The sequence below is a fragment of the Bombyx mori genome, chromosome 9 (genome assembly GCF_030269925.1).
Source record: "Bombyx mori chromosome 9, ASM3026992v2".
Classification (NCBI taxonomy): Eukaryota; Metazoa; Arthropoda; class Insecta; order Lepidoptera; family Bombycidae; genus Bombyx; species Bombyx mori.
In genome coordinates this window covers 13036072-13058110 of record NC_085115.1, presented here as the reverse complement: position 1 = coordinate 13058110, position 22039 = coordinate 13036072, and the positions used below count along the sequence as shown (strand labels likewise).

Sequence of the window (22039 nt, the reverse complement as noted above, 5' to 3'; positions counted from 1 at the left end):
TACGTTCTATGTATTTTTTTTCCTTTGTGTACTATATTTCCTTTGTGTATGATATGTGCGAACGAATCCTCGCATCTGAACGCACCCAAATCTAAACGGCTGGTAACACCAGCCCCTTTATTCTTGCTGCGAAAACAGGAAATCTTATAATAGAAGTATGACCGACCAGATGGTCATCTGTAGCCTGGCACTTAGGTATCGCGAGCATCGTATATATTCATATGTACATACATACATACATATGTCATGAAAACTATAAAAAATCTACCGCTGATCATTAGATAGACGTTCCCTTCCCATATCGTATTAGTTACGAAGAAGTTCAAAGTTCTTGCTGTTGTTTTTGTCAGCTGTGTCGTTAAAAGCCTCGGTAAAATGTTTGCGAAGTCTACATTTACTAAATCAACAAAGATATAATTCGTAGGGGTCATCGACTACTGGCGACCCTTAAAATTCTTCAAGCGATACACTGTATTTTGATATTTCGATGCAGTAAAACTGCTAACTGCTTTGGAATAGAAACGATTGGATAAAAGTGTTTTTTTTTGACATTTTACTGGTTTTCTTTACCACCTAATCTAAATGAAATTTAAATATAGTATATTTACTAGTTGTAGGACCTCTTGTGAGTTCGCACGGGTAGGTACCACCATTCCGCCTATTTCTGTCGTGAAGCAGTAATGCGTTTCGAAGGGCGGGGCAGCCGTTGTAACTATACTGAGACCTTAGAACTTATATCTCAAGGTGGGTGGCGCATTTACATTGTAGATTTATATGGGCTCCAGTAACCACTTAACACCAGGTGGGCTGTGAGCTCGTCCACCCATCTAAGCAATAAAAAAATACATTTATGCTTATATGACATAATTTTCGTATTATTCGATTATATTTCGAATTCTCATTTTTCTTGTTACTTTGCTATTTAGGACTCTTTTCCTAGCAATTCTCCAACTCATTATACCACCAGTAGATGCCAGATGGCTATCGCAGGTGGGGTGGTGTTTCCGTAGTCACCTTTTACGGCACTTTAGATATAGACTGATATAGACCAAGATAGAGACTGGTGACGTCAAAGCCACAGAGCCGTGAGCTTAAATACTATTAGAATAATTAAAAATAAATGGAATTGTGGCGGGTAACCATCATTCAACACAAGATATTTGACTGATGCCTGAATCTCGCTTACGACATTTTCAAGATAAGCTTGCATATATATGTCGCCGCAACAATTTTTAGAAAGGAGCATTCTCGCTCACGACTCGGTCGTGCGCGGACGTGCTTTCCGATCCGTGGCCCGCTTGCGAGCCGCGTCTCTGAACTCACAGTTGTGCTCGACAGTGTAGTGACCGTGAATACATCGTGCTTACAATTCAGTAGTGCGGACGTGCCGATCCGTTGGTCGCTTGCGATTTGCGTCTCGGAGTCCATTTTTGTGCGCTAAAGTGTTGTAACCGCGAACCCACCCTTTACCAACTGCCTTTTTCAAGGCAAAACCAATCGCTACGTTCAGCTTCCTGTGGCACTCACAGGCTAGCGATTTCCTAACCCTTCCCAAAAACAACAGTCTTTTTCAAGACTAGACCCCCGCTCGCGATTCTGCCTGCTGTAGCACTATACAGCCCGAGCGGGTTCCTTTCCTTTTCCCCGCCGATTGCCGTTTTCACGGCATAGGCATTCCCCCCCCCTGCTCCTTGCTGTCCTGCAGCACAGGGGGGTTACAAATCCTATCCTATCCGGGGCCTCGCCTTTCGGCGAGTTCAACAAAAGTCCCGGGGCCGCCCCCCCCGGGCAAGAAGACAGCAAGATGATTGAAGATCGTGACAGTGTCAGTGATAGTGATTTTGTCGGGTTCCTCCGGGAAAGGTACCCGACAATTAGGGCCGAATATCTGGCATATAGGGCCTCTCGTGGCAATCCCTCCCCCCCCGCGTCCGTCGCCGCGTATTTCAAACGTGCCTCGGAGGCACGCCGCGCACCCCCCGCCGCCGCGTCAAGTTCGAGCGCACGTTCCCACGATGCGACTCACGAAGCGCCTAGCGCTACCCCCACCCCCGCGCCCGCGTCGGTTACGTCATCACGCGCTACGTCCGCCGCGACCTCGATCGTTTCAAGTTCAGGCTCCGATACCGAATCGGAGATGGATTTCGAATCCGCGTCAAGCCCTCAGCCTGGAACTTCGGATGGGTTCCAAACCGTAACGCGCGGTAAAAAGCGTACTCGCGCCGTGGAGTCCCGGAGCTCCACGACGAAGCAGACAAAATCCGCGACCGCCTCCCGCCCGCAGGTAGTCGTGACACCGGAGTCGGACTCCGCTCGCCGCGTAACCCCGCCGCCGCGTCCCAAGCCCGCGCCCGCTCCTAAAGCAGCTGCCCCGCCCCCGCTGATTCTCCAGGAAAAAACTGCGTGGAACCGCGTTTCCCAGGCCCTTCAGGCAAATAAAATTAATTATACCCATGCGCGTAACGTCGCGCATGGGATTCAGATAAAGGTCGCAACGCCGGGCGACCATAGGGCCCTCTCAGCATACCTCCGAAAGGAGAACATAGGTTTCCACACCTATGCTCTTCAGGAGGACCGCGAGCTCCGCGTAGTGATACGCGGAGTCCCTAAAGAACTCGACATCGACTACATAAAGGAGGATCTGACCGCTCAGGCCCTCCCGATAGTTAGTGTGCACCGGATGCACAGCGGGCGGGGCAAACAGCCCTATAATATGATACTCGTGGCGTTAGAACCCACCCCGGAGGCCAAAAAGAAGATCGCATGTCTCACGACAATTTGCGGCCTATCCGGGATCTCAATCGAAGCCCCCCACAAGCGTGGCACTCCCGGGCAGTGCTACAGATGTCAGCTTTACGGCCACTCGGCTCGTAATTGCCACGCGCGCCCCCGCTGCGTAAAGTGCCTCGGCGACCACGCCACACTAGATTGCTCGCGTGTTAGGGAAACCGCGACCGAACCCCCAAGCTGTGTCCTATGCCTTAAGCAAGGGCACCCCGCGAACTACCGTGGATGTCCTAGGGCTCCGCGCAAGCGTTCAACCCTCCCAGCTCCGCGAACCGTCGGCCCAAAGACTTCGGCACCCTCAGTGCCGAAACCTGCCTTCGTGCCGGCTGCAGTTCCCACGGTTTCAGCGTGGAAAAAGCCGCTGCCGTATACGAAGGCGGGAACACAAACCGCACCCCCGCCCCCGCTCGCGACACGCCCCGCGCCTCAGCCCCTGCTCGCACCTCGCCCCGCGCCCGCGTTCCGTCCCCCGCAACCCTCTGCCGCCAACGACTTCGCGCTCGTGCGCGACTTCGTCACCGCGGTGAACTTCGACCGTCTGCGATCGTTCGCTGACGCTATCCGTAGGTCGACAACCCCCGAACAGCGGCTCGCGGCCGCGTTCGATCACATGGACGTTTATGAGTCCGTGTCGCGTACGTTATAAAATCTTTACCGGTAATCAATGGCGCAAAAAGGTAGAGAAAAACCGTATTCCCTTACGTTAGCATTCTACAATGCTAACGGACTCGCGCGGCAACGCGATCAAATTTTCGAATTCCTCCGCGATAATCTTGTAGATATTCTATTAGTGCAGGAAACCTGTCTGAAGCCCTCGCGTCGCGACCCGAAAGTCGCGAATTACGTCATGGTTAGGAATGACAGACTCACCGCCTCCAAAGGCGGGACTGCCATTTACTATAGGCGGGCCCTGCACGTTGTCCCTCTCGATACTCCCTCGCTCTCACATATCGAGGCGTCAGTGTGCCGTATCTCGCTGACGGGACACCAGCCGATCGTCATCGCATCCGTTTATCTCCCCCCGGACAAGCCCCTTCTGAGCAGTGACATCGAGTCACTGTTCGGCATGGGAGACTCCGTCATCCTGGCAGGCGATTTAAATTGCCACCACACTAGGTGGAACTGCCACAGTTCAAACATAAATGGTAGGCGTCTCGACGCGTTTATAGACGACCTTACCTTTGAAGTAGTCGGTCCCCCAACTCCAACATGTTATCCGTATAACATCGCGCTCCGTCCGAGCACTATAGACCTGGCACTGCTGAGGAACGTAACTCTGCGCTTGCGTTCCATCGAAGCAATGTCAGAGCTCGACTCGGACCACCGACCTGTCGTTATGCAGCTCGGTCGCCCCCACAACCCAGTCACTGTTACGAGGACCATGGTGGATTGGAATAAGCTGGGCACGTGCCTAGCCGACACCGCTCCGCCAATCCTCCCTTACGGCCCGGATTCGAATCTATCCCCCGAGGACACCGTCGAATCCATAAACATCATTACCGATCACATATCTTCCGCGATCATTAGATCTTCTAAAGAAGTCGATGTGGAGGACAGCTTCCACCGCATCAGACTGTCCCCCGATCTTAGGAATCTCTTAAGAGTTAGGAACGCGGCAATCCGGGCCTACGATCGTCTTCCCACGCATTCAAACCGGATTCGGATGCGTCGTCTACAACGCGAAGTCCACTCCCGCTTAAGCGACGCGCGTAACGATAATTGGCATAGTTATTTAGAACAACTCGCGCCCTCCCACCAAGCATACTGGCGACTAGCTAGGACTCTCAAATCCGAAACTATAGCCACTATGCCTCCCCTCGTACGCCCTTCAGGCCAACCACCGGCATTCGATGACGATGACAAGGCTGAGCTGCTGGCCGATGCACTGCAAGAGCAGTGCACCACCAGCACTCAACACGCGGACCCCGAACACACCGAGTTAGTCGACAGGGAGGTCGAGCGCAGAGCTTCCCTGCCGCCCTCGGACGCGTTACCCCCCATTACCACCGACGAAGTTAGAGACGCGATCCACAACCTACAACCTAGGAAGGCACCCGGCTCCGACGGCATCCACAACCGCGCGCTTAAACTCTTGCCAGTCCAACTGATAGCAATGTTGGCTACAATTTTAAATGCCGCTATGACGCACTGCATCTTTCCCGCGGTGTGGAAAGAAGCGGACGTTATCGGTATACATAAGCCGGGCAAACCGACAAACGAAACTTCTAGTTACCGTCCGATTAGTCTCCTCTCGACGATAGGAAAAATTTACGAACGGCTCCTTAGGAAACGCCTCTGGAATTTTGTTACCGCGAACAAAATTCTCATAGACGAACAGTTCGGATTCCGCTCAAAACACTCGTGCGTACAACAAGTGCACCGCCTCACGGAGCACATTCTGATAGGACTAAATAGGCGTAAACAAATCCCGACCGGCGCCCTCTTCTTCGACATCGCGAAGGCGTTCGACAAAGTCTGGCACAACGGTTTAATTTATAAACTATACAACATGGGAGTGCCAGACAGACTCGTGCTCATCATACGAGACTTCTTGTCGAACCGTTCGTTTCGATATCGAGTAGAGGGAACTCGTTCTCGTCCCCGTCAACTGACCGCCGGAGTCCCGCAAGGCTCCGCGCTCTCCCCGTTATTATTTAGTTTGTATATCAATGATATACCCCGGTCTCCGGAGACCCATCTAGCGCTCTTCGCCGATGACACGGCTATCTACTACTCGTGTAGGAAGATGTCGCTGCTTCATCGGCGACTCCAGATCGCAGTAGCCACCCTGGGACAGTGGTTCCGGAAGTGGCGAATAGACATCAACCCCACGAAAAGCGCAGCGGTGCTCTTCAAAAGGGGTCGCCCTCCGAACATCACTTCGAGCATCCCACTCCGTAGTAGGCGCGCAAACACCTCCGCCGTTAGTCCCATCACTCTCTTTGGCCAGCCCATTCCGTGGGTCTCGAAGGTCAAATATCTAGGCGTCACCCTCGACAGAGGGATGACATTCCGTCCCCATATAAAAACGGTACGCGACCGCGCCGCGTTTATTCTAGGACGACTCTATCCAATGCTTTGTAGTCGAAGCAAACTGTCCCTCCGCAATAAGGTAACTCTCTACGAAACTTGCATACGCCCCGTCATGACGTATGCAAGCGTAGTGTTCGCTCACGCAGCCCGCACCCACTTGAAATCCCTTCAGGTTATTCAATCACGATTCTGCAGGATAGCCGTCGGAGCGCCTTGGTTCCTTAGGAATGTGGATCTCCACGACGACCTGGAGCTCGACTCTCTTAGTAAGTATCTACAGTCGGCATCGCTGCGCCATTTTGAGAAGGCGGCACGACATGAGAACCCTCTCATCGTAGCCGCTGGAAATTACATACCCGACCCAGTAGACCGAATGGTAAACCGTCGACGTCGCCCAAAGCACGTCATTACGGATCCTCCTGATCCATTAACGGTGCTTTTAGGCACCACAAGCACCGGTCACCGTCCTCGTCGAACCCGTCGCTTGCGACGAAGGGCTCGACGAGCGAACTAACCCATAGACACAGCCCACTGAGTTTCTCGCCGGATCTTCTCAGTGGGTCGCGTTTCCGATCCGGTGGTAGATTCAGCGAAGCACTGCTCTTGCTAGGGTCAGTGTTAGCAACTCTCCGGTTGAGCCCCGCGAGCTCACCTACTAACGTTAGGATGAAGCTGAAATAGCCTCTCAAGGCTATCAGCATAGGTAGGGAAAAAAAAAAAAAAAAAAAAAAAAAAATTTTTAGAAAGCTAATTTTGAGTTTGTTCATTATAAAATCATTGTTTAAATTATTTAATATGAACAATGTTGCGATATCAATTACTACGAAAACGAATTCCTTTAATTACTCTCATTTTTTGACTATCTGACATAGTAATAGCCACATTTATTATAATTAATCAATTCTAGACATGAAAAGTAAAACTTCATCAATTACATTAATAATAGTATTTATAATAAAATGTGTGGGTAACATAAAGTGTAATGGTGTCGAACAAATGATATAAAAACGGGAGTGACCTGCGTCAGTTATTTTCGACATATACAAGTTCCGAACAACAACGTTCGGACCGTCGCATCGATCTATCGAGAAATATCACCGCCTCGGTGGAAGACCTCCCCTCTGTCATTAAACTTGCGATAGAATAAAATAACCCCTTGAAATTGTATTAGTATCGCACCAACCACAATCTTCCTGGTTTCATCAGCTTTATTTAAGCATGCTCTTTGACACGTACATATGTATGTACAATGCACATTTCCAGTGTTATTATCCTAGGCGTGTTTGATGAAAAACACGAAAGCGTAATACCTCAAAGCGAAGTTCATTTCCGAGTCTCCGCAGGGGGAAAGGAAAATAAATTCGATGAAAGCAGGATCAGTCAGCTTGGAAAAACTCGTTGCGAAATGTTATTTGTTACACAGGAACAGAAAAAGGGGTGTTATGTTATAGACTGGTGAAATAAAGTTATTTAATTATGTTTTTGGCTAAGCTCGGAAGAGCTGTGAGAACATGATAAAGAGTGACTACAGCTTGAGGATAGAAAGATTAATATGTGGCAGATTTAACAGGCATTGTGACGAAGCTGTGACATTATACTGGTGGTAGGACCTCTTGAGAGTCCGCGCGGGTAGGTACCACCGCCTTACCTATTTCTGCCGTGACGCAGTAATGCGTTTCGGTTTGAAGGGCGGGCAGCCGTTGTAACTATACTGAGATCTTAGAACTTATATCTCAAGGTGGGTAGCGCATTTACGTTGTAGATGTCTATGGGCTCCAGTAACCACTTAACATCAACTGGGCTGTGAGCATTTAAGCATTTAAAAAAAAAAACATACGCGCAGAAATTTAAGTTACACTTTATAAAAAAAAATTCAACGTATTGCACTCATACACGGAAATTACTTTAAATTTGTTTTAGGTACTTTTTCACTAGCCGAAGCTAATATTAAACGGCCACTTCACTCAGAACTATCAGTGCATTACGTTACAAAACTGCCGCAGAAAATAGAAGAAGACGCAATTAGCACGCACGCATTTCTTATTCAGTGATGTTACATCGTAACGCAGAATTTTCTGTTGTCAAGGGTTCGCGTGGTTTTCCGCCACATCAGCGGTGATGCTCAGAACGTGTGACATGACCGAACTCGGCAGAAATGAAAACGACCTCCTTTATTACACCGGCTCCACGGCGGAGGTTTTAGGGCGTAAATACTTCGAGCCTTAGCAGCCTTTCTCGTCATTATTGCAGACTTTATGCAGAAATCGTTTCGTCTTGCCGTTGAATGTGACTAGTGAGTGGAAATGAATATCGTCGCTGTCAAACCAAAATCTGCTATGCGCAAAAACTCTATTTTGAATTAACGAGTAAAAACATTTTCGTATAAAATTTTATATGAAGGTGAATTTTTAAGAACTATATATCAAATGAAAGCTATAGATAAATATTAAAGCTATAGACACAAAACAGTTTTTTTTTATCCGGTAGATAGGGCTGTAATAACAGTGGCTGTATAACAGTGGCTGAACATCGCCAAGGATAAGAAGAAGTGGAGTACCTTAGAGGAGGCTTTTACCCGAAGGGGGTCCATACAGAAATAATGTAAATAATATTAAAATGAATATAAGAAAAAAACTAACTTTTTAATCCTAAACTAACTTCTTAATTAACTATTTCAACTTTAATATTTACTTTATAATAAATAAATAAAAAAAAAACCATTAATGTATCTTCAAATTGTTTGTAATTATGTATTTTTGTGTGGAATAAAGAAAGATTTATTATTATTATTAGATAGGGCTGTGAACTATACGAAAAGGTCGAAAAGTAAAAATCTCAAAAAGTGCACATAGCAGATTTTGGTTTGTCAACGACGATATAATATTTATTTGAATACAATTCTGTATTTCAGGGTGTTCGTTTTTTTTTTCAGTACTGGTAAACGTTATTCGAAAAATGTCTTTTCTATTCTATTCTATCAGCCCATCGACGTCCACTGCTGGACATAGGCCTCCCCCAAGCCTCGCCACAAAGACCGGTCCTGCGCGGCCTGCATCCAGCGGATCCCCGCGAACCTCAATAGGTCATCGGCCCACCTTGTGGGAGGCCTACCCACGCGACGTCTTCCAGTACGCGGTGTAATTGTAAAATGTGTAGTTCTCTTAAATTATAATTAAATGTGGAATATTAATGGAATAATGAAAAATTAAAATAGTATTTCAACTTATAACGGCAAGTGTATATTTTTTTTAAATAAGTTAAATCACTCGTCCTTAACCACGAACGCAGTGTAGTATTCGAAACATTGAAAATAATAAAATAAAAATACAAAAAAATATATAAATAAACCGTAAAAGTGAATTCCATTATGTCTGCGGCTCGCGAAAATCCAAGAGCACACTAAGTGAAATAAGCTATAGGCACAGACATAAAAACAAACCACCGAGCAGCTTTATCGATTTTATTAGTTTGTAATTATTTATGTTACGAAAAATAATAATGTACGAACAAGAACTAATTAAATGGACGTCTAAAATCTACGAACTCTGCTTTCCAATTTCACCTCTCGGTAAATATTTTCATTTCCACTACTTCCTGATCGAGCCGATAGATATTGGACCTGACAATACAGGATTACGTACGAACGCCTTTCGTGCAATGTGTTGAGTGTGTGTTTTCGATATGAAATTCTCTAAATACACAGTTGTCTACATCCATGACATTTTATATTATAATATTTTCGAGGTGGGTGGCGCATTTACGTTGTAGATGTCTATGGGCTCCAGTAACCACTTAACACCAGGTGGGCTGTGAGCTCGTCCATCCACCTAAGCTATAAAAAAAAAAATTATTGATGTTAATTTACTTGGCATTTATGTAATAATAATAATAATATAACTCTTTATTTGACACCACATGTACAGAGTAAGCATATAAAACAAATAATAGACGGTCACATAAATTGGCGGCCTTATCGCTGAAATCGATCTCTTCCAGGCAACCTTGCAGGGAGAGGGATAAGCAAACTAGCATGGACGGTGCTATATCTTAATAAACTTACATAAAAATATATACTTATATACAGATGTGAAAAATAAATACAATATAAGATAGACTTACATTCGATTAAATACAAATAAATACTAAAAATATGCAAGTAAATACAAAATAAGTAGCAACTTATACAGTTATATGTATATATTTGATTTTAATAAACAAATATTTTACTAAGTCTACCGGTCGTTTAATAACTACAATTAAGTAAATTTATTAATAGTAGTTTTATTTTAGTAAAAACATAGTTAACTAGGCAGAAAATAGTAATATGATATTCTGAAGCTCAGCATTAGGGACTGATTATACTAACACCGATTGAAATATAAAATACTGGTCAGATATAAAGTGCGTCTCGCCCATAATTACCTCAGGCCGAAAAGGTCACAATGAAATTGATAATAGTTATGAATGACCTCACCGAAGAGCATTGTCTTGGTGTTCTTTAATGGAATCAAACAAGCTATAATGGATGCCTAAAATAAAACTGAGATGCGATAGCAAAAAGGAGCTACTGATGAATTTTACGTGTTAACGTGTATTGTACGACCAGTTTAAGAATGTAAATTAAAAATACCACATCATCTCCAAGAAGAACGACTTTGTATGTTTCTGTAAAGTCTCCCATCTTGTCTGGGCTAGCTTTTTATTGCGACTTGAAGAAGCTGAAGCTAAAAGTTTTTTTATTTTATTTTTATTGATTGGATGGATGGACGAGCTCACAGCCCACCTGGTGCTAAGTGGTTAGTGGAGCTCATAGATATCTATAACGTAAATGCGCCACCCACCTTGAGATATAAGTTCTATGGTCTCAGTATAGTTACAACGATTGCCCCTTCAAGCCGAAACGCATTACTGCTTCACGGCAGAAATAGGCGTGGTGGTGGTACCTACCCCTGCGGACTCACATGAGGTCCTACCAACGGTAAGTATTCATGTTTAGTATCGTTGCCACTCAATAGCATACATCGATTTTTTTAATCCGATCTTTTTAAACCTCGTGATCCTGAATAATAGGCCAAAGTCATAATTTCATTGTATCTTATCTTCGGTCCTTGATACGTGTGCAAATTTTGAAGCAATTTACAGGTCTTGAAATTGGTGAAAATTACGTTGAAATATTCAGTTATAGACTTGTAGCCCACTGAGTTTTCTCGCCGGATCTTCTCAGTGGGTCGTGTTTCCGACCCGGTGGTAGATTCTGCGAAGCACCCTGTCTTGCTAGGGTCAGCGTTAGCATCATTCCAGCTTGAGCCCCGTGAGCTCACCTACTAGTTAAGGTTACGCTGAAATAGCCTCTCAAGGCTATCAGCTTAGGTAGGGGAAAAAAAAGACTTGTATACAGTTCAAGCTAATAAAACTTAGTTAACAAAGATGTAATTTCGTTCAGGTTTATTCAACTACTTAAAATATGTATACGACAGTGGCATTCGAAAAATGACATTCGTTCCACAGGTGGACTATTTCTAATGAGAAAATACGTCAACTTTTATCCTCGAAAGAAGACGTGAGAATATTTTTATTGTGAACATCTCGCTCGCGTTTTATTATTGCCGTGTCAATTTTATAGCTTTGTTCTTTTATTTTTATTTAACCCACTAAAATATTTTATTGATGTAATAAATTATAGTTCAAATTCTTTTAAAAAAAAATGCGTTACCACGTGACAAAAAAACGCTTTTCTACAAAAGTAAAATAAGCAATTGATTGTCTATTCCGGCGGCGGAACCAACGCTACATATAGTATTTTCTTCAACTTTCAGTAGTTTTAATTAAGACTTAGTCTTAAATAAGACTTAAATAAAGACTTAGACTTCAATAAAGTAGTTTTACTTTTACGGTTAAATCTCGTGTGACCCGGCAACGGTCAGTCAGTCAATCCGTATCCACAAAAACCGATAATGAAATGATAAATAACCGATAATGACGATAAAAAACGCGAAATTAACGTAAAAGCGGTTTTAATTATATCATGCATGCAATGCAATGCAAATGTAGATTATATTAGAATTACAGACAATATTATATTTCATTATACCTATAGAATTACAAAACTGATTCGCTACATATTTTATAGGATAAGTGAAGGGCAAAATGATTAAACATACATAATTATACACATACATATTTAGACCATTACTATGTGTAATTCAAAATCAAAGCACAGTCCATTGTAAGGACATATAAATGGGAATATTGTAAAAATTTAACATTGATTTCTCTTCCTCTTCTTATTCTGGTCCTATACTAAGCTTCTTTAAGTGGTCAGTCTTTTCTCACTAACACACCTTTACAAAAACCATTTCAGTCCAAAATCATTAAGATTAAGGATTCAAAAGCCATTCTAAGGTACACATGCTCAATGATATGGTACCCTCAACAATTCCAATCATCACGAATCATGAAGTTGAAGTCAAAATTATACAGCTGTCTCATTCTCCAATCCGTAATCCATACATTTTTACCCATAATATATTTAATTTTGTTCTGTGTTTTGTTATATTAAAATTAAATACACCTTTAATTTTGAAACGACCTCGATAAAGTCCCCAGAGTAACAAATTAATTTGAGTTTCGTCATTGTATAACACGCACTCACCATATTCTATAACAATAGTGATGCAATAAACGCACATGTGATATAATTAATACAAATAAATAATAGTTTCAAAAAAACTAACAAAGCACGCTTTTATCGAAAATCCAACTAAAAAATAGTAAAATAAATTTATTGTAAAAAACTGTTTAAAATATTGAATTGTCATCGGCCTTAATATGTACCTATGCGAAATTTCGAGTTAATCCGACGTTTTAAGTTGGTCAAAATACTAACAAAGACACTAACATACGTATGTATCTAATAAAAGCGTATTAAAATATCCACATTTCTCTCGAGTGTTTTAACAATATTTAAGTTCAAGCGTAGCTTAGGACCAGTACTTATAAGGGTTGCTATTGTGACTGCTTAATCCTGTGACATGCCCCGGAGGACTCGTAAGGATCCAGGTTCTTATCAGACGACAGCATTCAGGGACATCGGCACAGGTCACAGATAACTTTCAAGTTTTAATGCTTAACATAAAATTTGCAATTGTAATTTTGTAACAAACATTTAACCCCTTTGGAAATTTAAAATTTAAAACCTTTTCAGGAAGTGAATAATTAAATACTTTGTTTTCTCGTTTCAATTTGAAGCCGTATTTTGTGATCAAGGAGTTATTGAGCGTAATGCTTATGTTTCATTACAAAGATGGCTCAAATCATCTAACCTAACAAACAAGTAATCTAACAAAATGTCAATGTCAATAACTTTTATTAAAACGACAATGACAGTCTGTAAATACAAGACTGCCTGAAAAACTCAATTAAAGCTAAGGTTAATTAAAAAGAGAGACTCTCCAAGTACCGGCCAGAAGACTTCGAGGTATAACCACTTGTGGCGGGTAGCCATCATACAACGCAAGATAATTGACAGATGCCTGAATCTCGCTTACGACATTTTCAAGATAAGCTTGCATATATACAAGTTCCGAACAACAACATTCGGACCGTCGGTCTACCGAGCAATATCACCCGCTCGGTGGAAGATCTTCCTTTCGTCGTCGTATAAACCTACAACTGGTGACCTGCGACGGAACAATTGCAGCCTTCACGCTTCATTATCAGCGCATCAAGAATTTCGGCTACCACAATCCCGCATTATCGCAGATAAAAGCAAGTCATCAACAGTCGTCCCACAGCAAGCCAGCATCGCAGCATTAACAGGACCATCGCAGCCGACTCACCGCGCTTCCTAGTCCTACGGCACGCACCTACACTGCCTCATCACGCAGCATTCAAGCTCAGTCTCGACTCACCGCAGACTTCAAGCAGCACTGGCGACAATCACGCAGCATTTCAAGCTCAGTTTCGACTCACCGCAAAACTTCGAGCAGCACTGGCACTAGCAAGCTAATCTCAGCATGGACAACGCTCACCAAATGACACGACCTCCGGTCTCGGAGGGGAGTGGTGTGGCGGTAGCCATCACAGAACACAAGATAATTGACAGATGCCTGAATCTCGCTTACGACATTTTCAAGATAAGCTTGCATATATAATATACAAGTTCCGAACAATAACATTCAGGTCGTCGGTATACCGAGCAATATCACCCGCTCGGTGGAAGATCTTCCTTTCGTCGTAAACCTCCCAAACACTCACATAGACACAATCCACTAAGTTTCTCGCGGGATCTCCTCAATGGGTCACGATTCCGTTCCGGTGGTAGATTTAGTGAAGCACAGCTCTTGCCAGTTGAGATCATGAGCTCACCTACCCGTCCAGGCATAGGTGAAATAGTCTCTTAGGTTATCATCCATTAAGTAGGGGAAAAAACTTGTACATAATCTACTAATGTGCCCTTGCTTGAGTATTAAACCAAAAATCGACTGCACCATGTCACAACCTTTAAAATTGCTTTCTAAATAGCTTATTTTTGCTTCTTTTAAAAGATATCCTTGATTTTATTGTTTAGTAATTTAAAAAAAAACTACACTATTTTTTATTTATTGCTTAGATGGGTGGATGAGCTCTCGGCCCACCTGGTGTTGAGTGGTTACCGGAGCCCATAGACATCTACAACGTAAATGCCGCCACCAACCTTGAGACATGAGTTCTAAGGTCTCACTTGTAACAGTACAACGGCTGCCCCGCCTAACAAACCGAAACGCAGACGGCACGGCAGAAATAGGCAGGTTGGTGGTACGTACCCGTGTGGACTCACAAGACGTCCTACCACCAGTAATTACGCAAATTGTAATTTTGCGGGTTTGATTTTTATTACACGATGCTATTCCTTCACCGTGGAAGTTAATCGTGAACATTTGTTAAGTACGTATTTCATTAGAAAAATTGGTACCCGCCTGCGGGATTCGAAATGCAACGCATCGCTCGATACGAATGCACCGGACGTTTTATCTCTTAGGCGATGACGACTTCAACGTCGGACGTCTTATATTTTAAGAAAAAATGATTGATTATGACGTAGAAACAAACAAGTTTATGGTACTTAAGTAGAAACAGTCGGTAGGCAGCGGTTTGGTGGTAGGCAGCGGCTCGGCTCTGCCCCTGGCATTGCTGATGTCCATGAGCAACCATACCACTCACCATCAGGTGGGCCCCATGCTCGTCTGCCTACGCGAGTAATAAAAAAGACAGTCATTGCAATTCCTATTGATATTCGTCATTGCAAAGGTCAATCGTAAATACGATATTATATTCTGTTAAGGAAATATTTATTTTGATATATATAAAAGCGTCCTTTTAGAAAGGGATATAGGTGGTCTAAAGTATTATTATTAAATTAATTAAGCCAAGGAGATTTTGATCTGATCTCTGGACCCATCTTAACAAAACTTTTGGAAAATAACCTAACTCCGTGACTGGAATGAAAGAAATTCGCAAACATCTTTAGAATATCTTTGAAAGAGCAAACACGCCTTTACGAATCTTCGAATATAAATATTATTTTAGCTGAGCATTTTCGATCTGTCACGATTGCGTTATCGCGTCTCAAATTAGAAGATGTTAAAGGACCCTTCAATCTAGATCATGGATCGGGAAACTTCTTTGGACCAGCCGAAGCGCAAGAATTGATATCATAACTCTCTACTGGGTCATAGAATAACTTGGTGAACATGAAGAAAATATAGTTCACCTGATATTTCTTTGGATAGTTTTAATATTATTTCATTACGTCAGTCAGTCGCTATTTGCGGGAAAAAAAGAGTCGATATTTGCAAACACCTCACGATACAGATGTACAGTATAAGCTCTTTAGATCAACGAATAAAGAAATCTTTAGCTGTGAATATATTTTTTTATTGTCGTATGGGCATACGAGCATACCTGATGGTGAGTGGTTACCGTTGCTCATGGATTTCAGCAATGCCAGGAGCAGAGCCAAGCCGCCGCCTAGCGTTAAGTACTCTCCACAAGCCTCGTTTGAAGAAGGACATGTCATAGCGCTCGGGAAACATATAGGAATTGGTCGCTTTTTGTAAAACACGTGTGAAGGAAGCGCCTATAAAGAGCTTTTACTGTAATTAAGCAACCACTTGGAAGTTGAAATAGAAGAGGGTACCTACATGGCCAGTGAGATTGATAGTTGTACTTAACCAACTATAGAACCGAGATATTCTTTCATATTGACGTGAATGAACACATATTTGATACAAAAAAATAACTTAAACTCCCAAATTCTTCTCACGTAAACGTGTAAGCTTCGTAATTTTTACAATAAAAGAGAGAAAGAATAAAACAAACTTGACGTTTAGCTGTATTTAATACAAAACCACTCAAGCCTTAAGTACTTCACTTTATCCTGATGAAAATATAGTGTTTAACTTTCGAACACATTTTTCAAAAAGACGGCGATGGTGAAAAGGATGAATGTAATGATAGTAGAACAAATATACAAAACACAGAACAACAAATTGACCCGGTAGCCTTTAATATCATTGGTCCGAAATAGGTTCCTTGCTTTATTTGCAAATCGTCTTTTAATCACATAGGTATTTGATAAATCCCATCGGTAATACAATTTATTTCTTTTCATCCCATGACAGCCAAGCGCTAATGTTACTCTTTTGATAATTCACCTGTATCCTAACAGCTTCTAAAATACTTTACGTATTTGGCAAATAAACATAAAATTCGTCTTAACATTATGCATAGCGTAATCGTTATAAACCAACATAAGACCACAAGATAACAACTCAAGCACTCAACAAAAATGTTTACGGGCGTCGGCCACTAGATGGCTTCGCTTCAATTAGTTTATCATTGCTCCTGTAGATGGCAGTAATGTATTACCTATCCTATATTTTATTTTTAACGAAAGATTTTGTATATTTTCAGAAACCACCAATTGATAAAATTTAATCAATTTATCTATAACTTATAAGACTTGTACGATTTATTAATTTTCTGTGTTTAGTTACACAATAATTAAATTTCTAAACTTTAACAACATGCAAGTTTAGGGGCATCCGCTACAAGATGTCACTAGTTCCCATACAAAAAAAAAATTGTCTTAAAGTATCGCAGTTTCAGGGCCCTGCATAAGACCTCAACTTTTAATAAGAATAAATTAAAAACGGATCACAAGCGACAAAAACAACTTAAGAAACTAACATTATTAAAGATAGGATTCTGATTAACCATTTATATTAAATTCTGATATAGAACCAAAAACACTCGAAAATTAAGGTCCCCTCCTTGGTTGGAATATTCTACAAGGTCCGCGCTGGCTAAGTTTATCACTAATATTATTATCGGTATTCACGTTGCTATGATTAAATATCTTGCCTCTCAAATGCCTCTTGTAACCTCTTCCCACAACTTAAGACTCGATCAACTCATTGATGCATAATAAAAGATAACGAAATCAACCAAAAGTTTAAATTTGCTAAAAATAATAATGAATTTATTAAGTTGTAGTTAGGTATTTGTCAAGTGAATTTTTTTTATTAAGATATTTTTATAAGAAATTGTTTACTGGTGTTAGGACCTCGCGTGAGTCCGCACGGGAAGGTACCACCACCCCGACTATTTTTGCCGTGAAGCAGTAATGCGTTTCGGTTTGCAAGGTGGGGCAGCCGTTGTAATTATACTGGGACCTTAGAACTCATGTCTCAGGTTAGGCGGCCGTATTTACGTTGTAGATATCTATGGGCTCCAGTAACTACTTAAAATCAGGTGTGCTGTGAGCTCGTCCACCAATCTAAGCAAAAAAAAATTGACCATATGTTGCTTTGAATATTGTATAAACTATTATATGTATGTATAGGTGTATATATGTATATATTTTTGTGTATGTATTTGTAATTTAATATTAATTTCATTGCACCTACCGCTATTTTCTCTGCACTACCTTTGGTTGACTGGTAGAGAATGTCTAAGGTATTACGTCCGCCAATGTAAATTTTAGACGCAGTGCATTAAATACATTAATAAAATAACGCGAATACCACTAATGCCCGCCAAAATAATGTTATTAATCATCTAGATTACAATTTGTACATATCATAACGGCCAGATGTGAGACGAGGCGTAGAGTAAATACACTATAACGATTAATTGACAGCAAAACAAAAAAAACGTAACATCTGTATTAGTTTTGCTTTTATTTTTTTAAATGTTACTAGACGATGACCGAGCTTTGCTCGGTATTTTTTCTTTTTTTTTTGATAAATTTTGTTTTTTAGAAATTATATTTAAATACGAATTACATATTGATAAAATGATGAAATATTCCAAGATCGTTTAGGCATTTTTAAGTGAACACGTGACTTAAAAAGACACAAATAATATAAATAAACAATTCATTTTCTTGGTCTAATCTTAAACCAAACGCTCATTGGCTTCAGGTGGCTTAACAACGCCATCTGCTCAAATAGCATTAGTGTTATTGTGTCTTTAAAGCAGTTAGTTGCTCTCAATTATGAAAAATAATATTATTATTCGCCAATAGATGTCGGGAAGAGTCATAAAGTTGATTATCGATAAAGATAATTATTGAAAACACGAATAAAACAACATTTTCTGAAAATAAATCGTAGCTAGATCGATTTATCGCCCCCGAAATCCCCTGTATACTAAATTTTATAAAAATATATAAGATATAGATAAGATAAGTATAAGATAAGATAAGATAAGATATAATTTTGTAATTTACGTCACACAGTATAAATTTAAACTTGTTGATTAATTTTGAAAGATCTTCGAGTGAACTCCGAGTCGGAGTTGGAGCTTATTGATGGTTCAGAAACTTTTTTTTAGGAAACCTTATGCTGATAGCCTTGAGAGGCTATTTCAGCTTCACCCTAACATGTAGTAATGAGCTCACGGGGTTCAACCTGGAGTGTTGCCAACACTGGCCCTAGCAAGAGCAGTGCTTCGCAGAGTGTACCGCCGGATTGGAAACGCGATCCACTGAGAAGATCCGGCGAGAAACTCAGTGGGCAACTTTTCTCTAGGACCTGAAGTTCAAAGGGTAAACTGCAGAGAATCTAAAAACGAACTGATATACGGACGTCTTTGTTATGTTTTGTAACCCGTTTTTATTTTATTTTGAATCAGTACTTATTACCTTTGATACATTAAATTAAGAGGAAATCATCAAGTTTAAGTTTTCTGCTATTATCAAGACGCTGGTGGGTAAAGAACTATTAATAATTTGCGGTGGACGCGTCGCCTGTACAGTATCAATCTGACATGACATTAGATCCTAGAATTGTTTTTATTGCTTAAATAGGTGGACGGTCCCACGGCATATACTGTGTTAAGTAATTATCTGCCTATTTCTGCCGTGAAGCATTAATGCGTTTCGGTTTGAAGGGAAGGGCAGCCGTTGTATTGTAAAAACTGAACTAGTTTAGAAGTAGAATTAGAACTAATATCTCAAAGCAGGTGTCGGCTTTTACGTTGTAGATGTCTATGGGCTCCGGTGACCACTTAATATCAGGTGGGCCGTGAGCTCGTCCACCGTAAATGCCGCCCACCTTCGGCAATGAGTTCTAAGTAACTATTTTACAGTACAACAACTGCCATACCCTTCAAGCCAAAACGCATTACTGCTTCACGGCAGAAACAGGCAGGGTGGTGGTACCTGTGTAGGCAGCGGCTTAGCTCTGCCCCTGGCATTGATGAAGTCCATGGGCGACGGTAACTACTCACCATCAGATGGGCCGTATGCTCGTCTGCCTACAAGGGCGATAAAAAAAAACCTAACTGTACGGGCCCCCAAGACCATATCACCGTCGATTACCTGACTCTAAAATTACTGTTTCAGTCCGTATAAGTTACCGCGATTAAATATATGTTTTTTTTTTTAAATATTCTTTGGTTTTCGTGAACCGTAGACATATTTAAAATGGCTTAGAGTTTTGGCTTTTAAGCTCAGTTTTTTTGGACGGATCAAATCCTTTTGTTAAAACTGTAAAGTATTTAAAACGTCAGAAACAATAAAAGCAAAATTAAGAAAGTAGTTCTTTTCACCGTAGTTTTTACAATATGCCTATGAGTTTTGCTCAACAAGTTGCTATTTATGTGAAAACCTTTTTTTTTTTTGGGGCGAACAAAGAGAAAAATAGACAATTTCAAATTTATTTAGCTAATTATATAATTGAATATATCGAAATCGTAGAAGCAATATTGTTCATTGGTAACGAATGAGTTTCCTTATCAATGAGAATTGTATAACAATTGAAACCAAAGAGTATTTGTTATTGAGAAGTTCAAAGTCGCGACTGCTTTTGTTTTCATGATTAAACCGTACAATTAACGGGCAGCTGTTGAAATCGAAGAGCCGTATCCTTAATTAATGACGTACTGTTAATTTTATTGGCCATTATCATCATAAAGATTTCAGATTCGAGAATTTTATTTATACTAGTGGTCCCGCAGTAGTCGAAATTCGATTATAATTAATTGAAATTATAAGTTTCAAGTAATGTTTTATCTATAACAATAGGACCATAATAATTTATGGTCCTATTGTTACAGATTTCGCCAAGACTACACTATAGACAAATACTCGTAATATTAGAGATAAACAATACTGACCTATTCTCAATTTGTCTACAGACTTTCAGCGATAACAAAAGTTTGACAATAAACAAAGAATATATATGTGTGTGTCAAATACATGGTAGTGTGTGTAATATTTTCTTTATTGATTTCATGTATCTTTTATGCATTATTTTAAAAAAATATTAGCATTGTGCACTTCTTCTCTACATTCTCTATAAGTGTGGAAAATTTCATACACCTCCGTCCGCGCAATTTTCGTAAAAAGGGATACAAAGTTTTTGCTTCACGTATTAATATATAGATTTTTCTATGAGGTTTTTTTTTACAAAGAAATGTATTTTTTTGTTTGTTTTTGTCCGATCGTCGAACTTAGAAACGAGAGAAGTGATTATTTTTTCGTGCTCCGGTAAGAAGATCCCGTAAAATACTTTTTTTTTGCCCTACCTATTCGCCGGTAGCCTAAGATCTATTTCAGCTACGCGCGGACGAGTAGGTGAGCTCATGGACTCAACCTGAGAGAATTTGCTAACTCTAGCCCTAGCAAGAGCAGTGCTTCGCAGAATCTACCACCAGATCATAATCGCGACCCACTGAGAAGATCCGGCGAGAAACTCAGTGAGCTGTGCCTAACTATAGGTTTGGCGCTGTAAGAACACTATTAGAGAAAGTTTTTATGAAATGAGGCTGATTTTAATGTAAATCATAACTAATTGTACAAAATTGTACAAAAACTATTTGTAGGCCAGATCTTTCCTCCGAAGTCCTGAGCAGCAGCAGCTCGGCTGCGCTCCTGGAATTGGTGCTGTACATGGGCTATACGACCTATACTATGACCGCTCACTTTTAACCGGGCTGTGCGATCTCTGCCTTTGAAGGTAATAAAAAATAGCTATCGGAAAAACCATGAAACTCATACGTGTCCAATAACAAACTTGGGACCTTTTGGTAAAAAAACTATGCCCAGTCAACCAGTCCGTAAGTAGAATAGTGTATATTGACAATAATGCTCAATTGTAAAATAATTTTTGACTATAGTTCAACTTCTAACAAAAGACCGTGGACCGTACAAACTTTGCAATTGAATAATAAAGTAAACTCCTAAACTTCTGAACTAGAACATACTATACGCTAAGAGTGATTAATTAATTCAACATTTGCTCGGATTTCGTTCAAGGATTGTATTGTATTAATCAAATATTTAAATAAATAGAATAAAGAATAAAAAAAATAAAAACTCACCTTTTACTTCCTAGAGAACAGCTATCGATGCTTATCAGTTTGTATTGAAATGCCCACTATTCGACACTCAAACAAATTTAATCATATCGTTCGGTTTTTAAATTTATCATAACTAATAACAGTAACACACCAAAAATGTAATAATCGAAATTAAACACAGATGTTCTTTTTTTTTTTTGTTCACGTACGTAGTTTTATTCGGCCAGTGTTAACGTAACACAGCCGGAGTCGTGTTCGGAGCTAAGTCGGAGTAACACTGATGAAGCGACGCCTCGACGCTCGCTTGTCGCGATTTGAACTTCGAACGTGGAATCGCGCAAACGTCCTAGCGTTATGTGCGATTTTTGGCATT

The 22039-nt window shown here is 41.0% G+C and overlaps 1 protein-coding gene across 4 annotated transcripts in view; it reads right to left on the bottom strand.

Annotated features, from left to right (window-relative positions):
• NGR-A24 (neuropeptide receptor A24) overlaps positions 1-22039 on the bottom strand; it is a 184143-nt gene extending 162104 nt beyond the window's left edge. For 3 of the 4 annotated variants that reach the window (XM_021351226.3, XM_062669937.1, XM_038012685.2), the window contains exon 1: positions 21688-22039. The gene's annotated coding sequence lies outside the window, so the exon portion shown is untranslated. 4 annotated transcript variants of the gene reach the window in all.